This window comes from Lygodium microphyllum, chromosome 13 (genome assembly GCF_053477565.2).
Source record: "Lygodium microphyllum isolate KBCC chromosome 13, Lygodium_microphyllum_v1.1.10, whole genome shotgun sequence".
Taxonomy (NCBI): domain Eukaryota; kingdom Viridiplantae; phylum Streptophyta; class Polypodiopsida; order Schizaeales; family Lygodiaceae; genus Lygodium; species Lygodium microphyllum.
Genome location: NC_141147.1, coordinates 36,824,284 through 36,834,821, shown reverse-complemented (window position 1 = coordinate 36,834,821; position 10,538 = coordinate 36,824,284).

The window sequence follows — 10,538 nt, the reverse complement described above, 5'->3', positions numbered from 1 at the left end:
TTAACACATTTTTCTTTCAAGGTTTCTATACTCAGGCATGTAAAAAGGAAGGAGCTGAGTGTAGTGGCCCAAGGAGATCATGGCATCAGCCTCATGTCCTGACTTGGTACCTAAGATCCTAAAGAGAGTTCCTACCAAGCTCTTGTGAGGCGACACTTTAATTTTTTCACTTTCGCTCACTTTTTCTTTCACTCCAACCTTCCTTAGTATTTCTTTTCCAGCTAGATGACACCTCTAGAAAGACAAGGGATCCTGACTCGCATCCCCAGGAACCTACCAAGCCTTTGCAAGGCGATAATCATCTACTCTTAGGATTTTTCTTCTTTCTTGCTTATTCTATTTTAGGGGTTAGAATCCCTTTTTACACACCTCTGTATTTTTATATTTGTCTCTTCTTTTTATTTTGTCAGGCTTCTCTAACTGCCTCACACTAGTAGCAGGGACTCCTAGAACAGCTACCTAGCAGGCTAGTAGAAGAGGGTCGCGAACTGCCTTCTAAAAACAGGTCTTAGAATGCCCGATGTCTTTATAGGGGGTAGACAGATATTCAAGACTCCCCCAAATATACCTAATCTAACCTTGGGACTTCATGGCTTGATTGCTAGTCCCCAACAAAAGAACAATTCTATCCAAGTACATAAACACATATAGCAGAAAAGAAAAGTACTCATGAAAGAAGAACATCACCTAGTCTTGGCCAAAAGAAGCTTCTTCGCAAAGGCTCCCTCTAGGTTCCACCAAATCACTCTAGCACAGCACTAAAAAAAACCATTAACCGCACCCACACTAAAAAGACACATGACCCTCTTGGCCTAACGAGATGTGACACTTCACTATAGAATAACTGGCCCTCTTGGCCTCACGAGATAATTTACAAAACGACCATTCAACAATGTACTGCTGAAATAAGCCCTTGGTCCCGACATAACTCTTTTAAATCACAAAACCGACCAAGGATAAGGACTCCTCAGGCCCTACACTAAATGCATCAAATTGGCTAACCCCCTTGCATGAATAGCAAGGGGTGTCTGATGAATATGGTGATAAACAATCCTATGCATCCATGACAGAATAGGAAGGTGCTCAATTGCTACCTGACTAATAACCCAAACTAGCCATTGGTGGCCAAAATAGGATATATCAGCAAGGAAGACCCCAAAGTAGTCCTAAGCTAATGTTAAAAGATAATTGTAAGAGCTTCTACAAAACAAAATAGAAAAATACATCTTCAACGAAAGCATAATTGGCAAGGGAATCTACAAAGTGACTCCATTGTCGAGGAACTAGTTGACAAGTCACCATCTCAAAAATATATAACATATCCAAGGCTGAACAATTGTACATCTGTAGGATGGGATCCCGCACACTATAGGCCCCATTCAAATGGTTGATCAGTAAGTGTGAATCACCCTTCACGAATAACTGTTGGATATCACCACATCGGGATACATTCAGCCCCATAATCAAGGCCTTGCATTTTGCCATATTATTAGTAAAAGAGTGTCCTAGATATACTCCAATTTTCATAACAACCCTATGTCGGGGATATTTAATGACCACACCAACACTCGCATTCTTAGTGGGCCCTCTAGAAGCTTCGCGTCAAAATACAATCAAAATACAAAGTACAAACCTAGTCTTCATTGATAGGTTGCACCATACTAATTTGCTTACTCGTACTTATGATAATCAAAGTCAAGTCAAGAGAGAGCATGTATAGCATGTACAATCTCTCCTAATTAGTTAGGGCATATCTAGGATGACTATCCTATATTTGATCAAGAAGAGGAGTAACCGGCCACAAAGCAAAGCCACATAAGTATAACATCCAACTTCCTCTTGGAATCAAATGGTGATGAAGATCTAAAGCCCACTAACATCTTTAATGATGATTAGAAGCCTTAGAAAAACTCTACATGAGATATGCAATAAGCCTTATACTTGTAATAAAACTACCTTGCAATGGCTATTGCACCTTATCCTTAAAATCATTATATTACTTAGAAATTTTGATGTTTGTATATAATCAGAATAGCATAGTGGAAGCGTGGTGGATCCTAGCCTACAAATCCCACAATGCAACTTACTCCCTAGCTTCAATATGAGGATATCTCAATTCCTCTAAGGGTAAGAGGATGCGATATTCTCGTGTTCTCTCTCTCCACCCATATGACTTGGGGCTTTAAGGGGTAGGAGTTCAAAGGTCTTAAAATATTTTTATAAAATCTTAAAATGAAAAAGATAACAAGACATTGACATCTGCCGCCACCATGCTGACTCCCACATTTAGGGAAGAAGTTACTATATGTATATTCTCTACATCACGTGCATTCAAGGCCTATTTATAAATATCCTTATCTGTGAAGTTTTCCTGAATAAAACATAACCCTTTTCTATTCAATATGTAAATAACCCCTTTATGTTACACCCTTCTGTATGTTAAAAAAGTATAAAAATTATATTTTAATAATACCTTATTTTGAACCCACGTGATGCACACATATATTCATGTTGAGACTCAAGCTCATTTGTCTTCTGTCAGTTGTTTACCTTAGTGAATAAGGTTAAGTCACACTGACTTAACCATGATTAGATTTAGGTCAGTTTATCTTTGAGTGTGGATGGTACATACAGTTGACTGGTGTGTGACTGTGAATGGATAATGGAGAATGAAATGAAGGGAGCTGACTGCTACCCTTGGACCTGAGCCTTTGTCTCCATCTCTTTTCCTTCTGAACTCTAATATGGTATCAGAGCCTCCATCCTCTGTGAGAGCTGCTTAAAATGAAGAAGAGGAGTCTGTGGATGAATGACAGTCCGGGGGGCAGGATCTCGAGATGGTCTCTCAGTTCTGGTGCTGACTTCATGTGATGCTCCCTTAGGCCATGGTTAGAGTCATCCACATCGCAGCGCTTGTTCAGTTTGTCCCTGACTGAGGCAATCCTGTCCTCTCTCTCCATCGCTGCAACGCTGTCAGCATGGTTGTCTCCTTTGACAAAGCTGACAAAGGCGAGGTTTTGGGAGCCCTTGGAAGGAGCTGCGTCTGGTGATGAGCCGGCACCATAGCCGAGACCTTGCTTGAACCTGGCAGCAGCGCCCCCCTTTCTCACAATATCTTCAAGACAATCCAGGAGTGCATCATAGAGTCCACGTATTTCAGCCCAGCACTGTAAGTCACGACGGGAGCCTAACACAGGCGAATTTCAATCAGCAGACCAGAAGTACAAAGGTAGCGAGGGTAAAGGACCTGAAAGAGCGAAACCTTTGTCTAAAGAGAAGTCCAAATTGAAGACACCTGCAACTTGTGACTATTCCAAACTCTGCACCAGGGCTGAAGCTTAGATCAAGGTTTTTAACAATACATATACCACAATAGCCCGAGCATGACAATGGATAATGTTCCCTCTTTGGTGGCTACATTCACCTTATTGTAGTTGGTAGATACTTGAATCTTTCCATTTTTCTTAAGCACCACTATAGCTTATATCCAATGTATATGGTCTATTTTATAGATGAAATCTACCTTAAGAATCTTATCATTTTCTTTGACGTGTATTTGGGATTCATTGGGTAAGGTCTCTGCTTTGTAGTCTTGACATTGGGGTTTTTCAATGTCATGTACGTTAGCAATGTGGAGGCACTCCCTTGAGGTCAATTTACATTTAGGTGTTTGTCTTGAACTCTATGGCTAGCTCAATGAATTTCCTCTCATTCTCTTCTACAAGGCTATTTAATGATATAAATAGGTGTGGGGAGCTCTCCTTCCTTGGGGAGATTCACCCCTTTGATCTTCACAAGTCTCTCAATGGGATGCTTGGATATTCCCTTTTTCTTTATACCAAGCATCATAGTAATGCAATCTTCAATCTTGAATCACTTGAATTGCCTAGGAAGATCTTACAATTTTCTTTCATTTGCCATTGTTAGAGTTCTTATTCTTTTGAGAATCCTTCAGCTTTCAAATCCTCAAGTGCATGGGTGTTTTTTTTCTTAAATTATTTATCTTTGCTAGGCTATGGGATGTGAAGATTGGTATTTGTGATTGTATCTAACTTTGAACTTGTTGCATTTGACGATTGAGCATAGTTCCCATCACTATCCTTGGTTCCCTATGTCACAAGGACTTTGATAGTAGGCACAAGGTCTATGGGCTTATACGAGGGTTATACCCTCATCATTCATGGTCTAAGACCTCCAAGTATTCTAGACCTTCTAATTTTGACTTAACTCTCACCAACTCCACATCTACTAGTAGCCCATCAACCCCTTATGGTTTGGGATCTTTTAGAATTTGTTCTATTACCTTACCATAAAAGTTCCAATCTCAAGATTCGTCATTATCTTCTTCTTCACTTTTATCTTTTAAATAGTCCTATCTAGCATCACTATACTCATCGTCCCTGGATCTTCTAATTCTAGTAGTGGCAGCATAACTAGGCTATTGTAGTATTGAAATAGTGCTATGTATAGCTTGGTCCTTTTCCACTCATACTATGAGCACATTGGCCTCATGATTGTCCTTTAGATACCATCACTTTTGATTAAGGATCCAAACTTTAAGGTGATTAATAGAGGGACATTGAACCCTTTAGCTTTAGGTCGAGATGACTTAGGCCCTCATCATGAGGATGGGTATCATAAGTTTGTTGGTGCTACACTCCACCATATGTACAATGAGTTCATTCCATTTTCCCATTCACTCATAGAGTTCTTTATCCTCACTCTCCTCAATGAATGGAAAGTATAGAATGGTGAGAACATACATCTAATCATAGTCATCTTCGAACCCATGGATGTATTTTTTGAGGAGTCTTATCATAGGTGCACAATTAGTGTCTCCTTGGATCATGCTAGAGATGGCATCTAGGCTGACAAGTGAGGTCTTTCAGCTTTCCATTTCTACTCCAACTGCCTTAGGTCTATTGCCTATGAAGATCAACCGTTTCCCTAGTCCTCATTTAGTAGTGTTTCACATCAAAGGCTAACTATGCAAGAGATTGCAATCTACCATTTCATGACCATGAAGCTCATTAATAATTTAACCCCTGTGATATTAATAGGCTTGATGGGACCACTCATGAATATGTAAGTCTATCACATGGGTTCAATGAAAGTTAGGTTTAATATCCATTTCATGACCTTTTTTACATAGATAATGATATCACTTAATGGGGATATTCAGTGGTTGAATAGGAAAAGGATGTGTTTTATTCATGGTAAACTTACGGATGAGGGGTGTTTTTATTGGGCCTTGGACATATACAATAGTGAGGATTTGCATATCATGGATCCCCCTAGTTTATTGTCCAATCTTTCAATGCTCAAGTAGTCAATCTTTAAATGGCAACTGCCATGAGACTGAAATGCATATTCTTGATCGTGTTGTGTTTTTCTATGTCTCTAGAACTCATTGATTTGCAATACTAACTCCAATAAACACTATATTAGGGAATTTTGAAATTCTCATATAGTTTGGAAATTTCCAATATAGTTACTATTTGGCCACATGGTCAAATCTTGTCCCCTTACCTAAAAGTGGAGTCTAGCCTAATTACTATATAGGTCATCTTTCTAAGTCCCAATTTGAAGCATGGATTAAGAAGATTTAGCCATATGGACAAATCTTTACCCATAATTTGAATGTGGGACGTGAGAGATTTCCAAATTCTCTAATATGGTATTAATATTCATACTTGTAATGCCTCTATTCAAAGAGCTATCTAGATCTTCCACTAGGAGGATTGCATGATGCTCAACTCCTTCCCAAATTTTATTGACTTTGAGTACCCTTTGGACATAGGATGGATGCTTTAACAATGGTGTTGTTCCTTTATAGAATGTAAAGCAATGGCATTGGATACTTCCCTCTACCTAGAGTTCGAATGCCTTCCATAGTTTAGGATTTGTTGAGATGGCAAGATTAATACGTGCAAACATTAATTATAGACCGCTCGATTAGATGGATCCATACCTCTACATTGCACGTCAATGGTCATTAGGACTCTTGCATAGGCACTAACTTATAATTTATTATATTTGGCTTTTTACACCTACCTACAATTGGCATAGTTATAGTACCAATCAATTAGTATAGTTAGTAATACACTATTTGACTTAGTGGGTCGCTTTTCTTTATGTTGTATCTTATCTATACTTTATGTACATTGTATTATGTGTGAAAGAATAAGAAAAAACCACCAAAAAGAAAATTAGCCTCCATCTCTCTTCTTCTGTTCTTGAGTGAGCTTTCTCTTGTGTGTATAGTATGTATTATAGCCACAACAACTCAAGCAAGTCCCTCCAACACACGATTCTTGACATAGTATCAAAACACGCCACTGAGAGAGGCTCATTTTGAGAGCTAAAGTGAAGGAGAAGATGCAAGGATTTGAGTAAGCAAACAACAAGTAAGAAGCTTTCCCACTCTTCCATTCTTTCTGTTTGATAGTACTTGTGAAGGTCTGAAAGCAAGACAGAGCAAAAATCTCAAATTGTTGTGAGATTTGGTGTGCGAGAAAAGCACTGTATGTTCTACAGATAGGTCTTTAGGGCTTATCCAATGCTTTTTTGTCCATCTCAGACCATTTCTGGCCCCATTTTAGACTTGCAAGATTGTAGATATAATAGTTTTAAGGTATGCTACAATTTTGATTGTGTTGATCAAAAGTGGATATACAGGTTACAAATTTCAACTTTGTGAGTTCTAAGTGGATGCCTAGAAGCAAACATAAGTTTTATCTACTAATAGGTTGCAAATTACATGTACTATTGAGTAGTCATTACTGAAAAGGGCTACTTGGTGTGTTGCTATTCACTTATTGTGAAAGATTGTTGAAGATTTTCTTAGTCTTCTTGTATCAATTTTGTGATAATGGTAGAGAGCAGTGGAAACCCTATCATTGAAAAGCTAGACAAGGATAACTATCATCATAGAAGTTTCATGTGACAAACTTCCTTATTGTAAAAGGCCTCTATGAGTTTGTTTCAAGTGAAGAAAAGGAGACCGAGCTAAGTAATCTTGCAATTATGTAAGAATTAAAGGCGTGGAAAGAATGGAATGCAAGAGACAAAAAGGTGATGTATTAGCTATTTTTAGTCATTAATAACACAATGCTAGGACATAGAAAAAATGCAAAAACTTACATCTAGCAAACTCAAGCTCCACGAAATCTTGGAATTCTTGACAAGAGGGCTAGCAAGTAACCTAGCCGCCGATCTCAAACCCCTCAATTATCTCATGGAGTAGCGAAAGTGGCAATGAACCAAAGTGCACAACTTAAACCTAATGTACAATTGGATAGTGAGTGATCTCAGATGAGAAGAGGGTTGAGGCTACAAGCCTAGGAGATGATGAGCAGTCAGAAGATAACAATTCGGACGACGAGTATGGACTGCTACTCTACAAATGAGGAAAGTGAGAAAGAGGCCGAGATAATAGAGTATGGCACGGACTGCCAAGTGATTGAACAAATATGAGTAGACTCCAAGCCACGAAAATCCAATGTCTTTAGGATCAAAAGAGGAGTCTTTAGAACAGAATGCAATTGTACTTGGTTGGACCACCTAGGGGGGTAATAGACCACGAGCAAGCTAGATTAGTTCAGCCAAGTACTACACCACTCCTTAGAAAAAAATCAACCTCATAGCTACAACCACCAAACGAAACTCCTTCTAGCAAAGGTTTTGAGTTTGACCCTAAGTCGAAAGCGAGCTCTAAGAGCGACCTAGAAATTCCCCAACCACCTAAGGCCAAATGCACCAAAGGGGACCTCCTAGTCCACCTAATGCATAGACGATTGAAGGAGGATAACATGAAGCAGCCAAGGGAATTGAAAGCCAAAGAAGAATGGAAGCCCAAGGACCTACCTAAGCACTTCACAAAGTTAAAAAGGGCTAAGAGGCAAGGACAAGAAAATGAACCTATAGAAAGTCCTGCTAAGGTTAAGGAAGCCAACTTGGCAGGGGAAGGGGAAAAGCATCAACTTGTGTTCACATAGCTGACAACCTGACGAAGCAAGAAGAGGCTAATCTCATCACTCTCCTATGAGAGTACATAGACATTACACTTGGTCCTTAGATGAACTCAAAGGAGTCGATCTGAGGGTCATGACCCATAACATCCCGATGACTCCTAATACAACACCTGTTAAACAATGGCTATAGCCGATGAATCCAAAGCATGATCACACCATCAAGGAGGAGATAGATAAACTATTGAAGGTCAGGTTCATCTACAAAATCAAGCACATGGACTCGATATCACCCATAATGATTGTCTTGAAGAAGAACAAAAAAATTTGAGTGTGAGTAAACTATAAAAAGGTCAATGTTATGACAAAAAGAGATAACTATCCACTACCCTACACTTAGCACATGCTCGAGAGATTACTAGGAAGAGAGGCCTACAATTTCTTGGATGACTTCTCAAGCTATACCCAGGTGCATGTGCAACCTAATGATAGGGATAAGATAGTGTTTGCAATGGAATTGGGTGTGTTTGCCTACATAGTCATGCCATTTGGGTTGATGAATGCATCAGCTACCTTTCAATGCCTCATGTGTACCATCTTCAAAGATATGATTATGTAAGAATTGGAGGTGTTTGTTGATGATCTATGTGTTCAGTACAATTGGAGGGAACACCTAGATAGACTTCACACAATCTTTGAGCAGTGTAGGCTATATAACCTCTCCTTAAACCCCTTGAAGTGCTAGTTCTAGGTGAAACATGGATATATCCTAGGGAACATGGTGTCAAAGAACGGCATTGCCACACCGACTTCTCCAAAGTCATTTATCACACCTATGAACTATAAGAGAGTTCAGTGCTTCCTCAGACATGCAAGGTACTATCGATGATTCATTTTGAACTATGCATTGATCGCTAGGCCCCTTTGCAAATTGTTGTTCGTACTCAAGTGGACCGAGGAATACCAATGCACCTATGAGGAATTAAAAAATGATCTCATAACCACACTATTGTACAAGTCCCAGATTGGAACATAACATTCCATGTACACATTGATGCCTTGAAGTTCACCGTGGGAGCTGTTTTGTGCCAACCAGGTGAACATAATGTCAATTATCTCGTGAACTTTGCTAGCAAACAACTCATAGATACAGAGATGAATTAATCCACATTGGAGAGGGAGTCTCCCAAGTCCTACTTTCAAATAAGGAGTAAAGATTTGACCATGTGGCTAAATCTTAACCCATGCTTCAAAGTGGGACTTGGAAAGATAACCTACATAGTAATTGGGGTAGACTCCACTTTCAAGTAAGGGGACAAGATTTGATCATGTGGCCAAATATAAAATATATGGGAAATTTCCAAAATATATGAGAATTTCCAAATTCTCTAATATAGTGTTATGGCTAAGTTCCTTTGGGAGCATGTGATCTCGTGATTTGACTGCCCAATCGAGCTAGTTAGTAATCAAGGCATGCACTTCATTAATGAAGTGATTGCCCATTCATTGTCTACATTCTTGATCATCCATAGAAAGTCATCACCATACTACCCTCAAGCTAAAAATCAGGCAGAATCCATGAATAAAATCCTAGTGAATGTGCTGATTAAGGTAATCTCTACCTCACACAGGGACTAGGATAATAAAATGATGGTAGCACGATGCCACCTACAGAATAGCCTACAAGACAATTGTAGGGCAAACACCATTCAAGCTTACATACGGTACTAAAGCGATCCTGCCAATGGAGTTTTTCATTCCAAGCTTGAGAGTGGTAGTACAAGAGAGATGGGATAGAAAGGAGGCATGGACAGAACGCTTGGTAGAGCTAGAACACCTTTCTGAAACCCAAATCCTAGCTATCCATGCATTAATCTGCAAAAAGGCAAGACCCAAGAGCTGGTTTGACAAACATGTCAAACAATGTGACTTTGAGCAAGGCAATCAAATGCTACTATATTTTGTAAAAGGCCATAAGAAAAAGATGAAGTTCAGAGGATTGGGGCTTTTCAAGGTCTGCAACATTAGTCAAACTAGCAATGTAGAGCTCGAGATCCTAGAGGGATTGGGCATAGACTTCTTCAATGGCAGTGGGAAGCACTACCCCCCAATGCGTCCACTACATGAGCCTCCAATGCTAGAACCCCTTGTAAAGATGAGAGTTGTCACTATCACCAAGTTAGAGGACAATGATGACAAAATGGTAGAACCTGACTACCTATGTATATCAATGATTGAGTGCCCAAAAGACATGCGTCTTCGATGCCCTTATTGTCAAAGGAGCCGACTTTACTATTCTTACATACAATCATTAGACCCTCATTGGTCAGCCCCCAATATAGCCTACTGATGCTAAACTCAACCCATTTGGGGGATAGTCCTACTCCCATTGTTGGGAAACTACAAAATAGTGATCTCTGTCGAGACTAAAAGCCTACCTATGATCTTCTACATGATGCCTAACACTAAAGATGCTGGTAAGGGATTGTTTCTAGGACGCATGTTCAAAAAAAAAAACACATTGCAATATATTGACTATGACTCCCAGCACATTCACCTTGCCTTTGG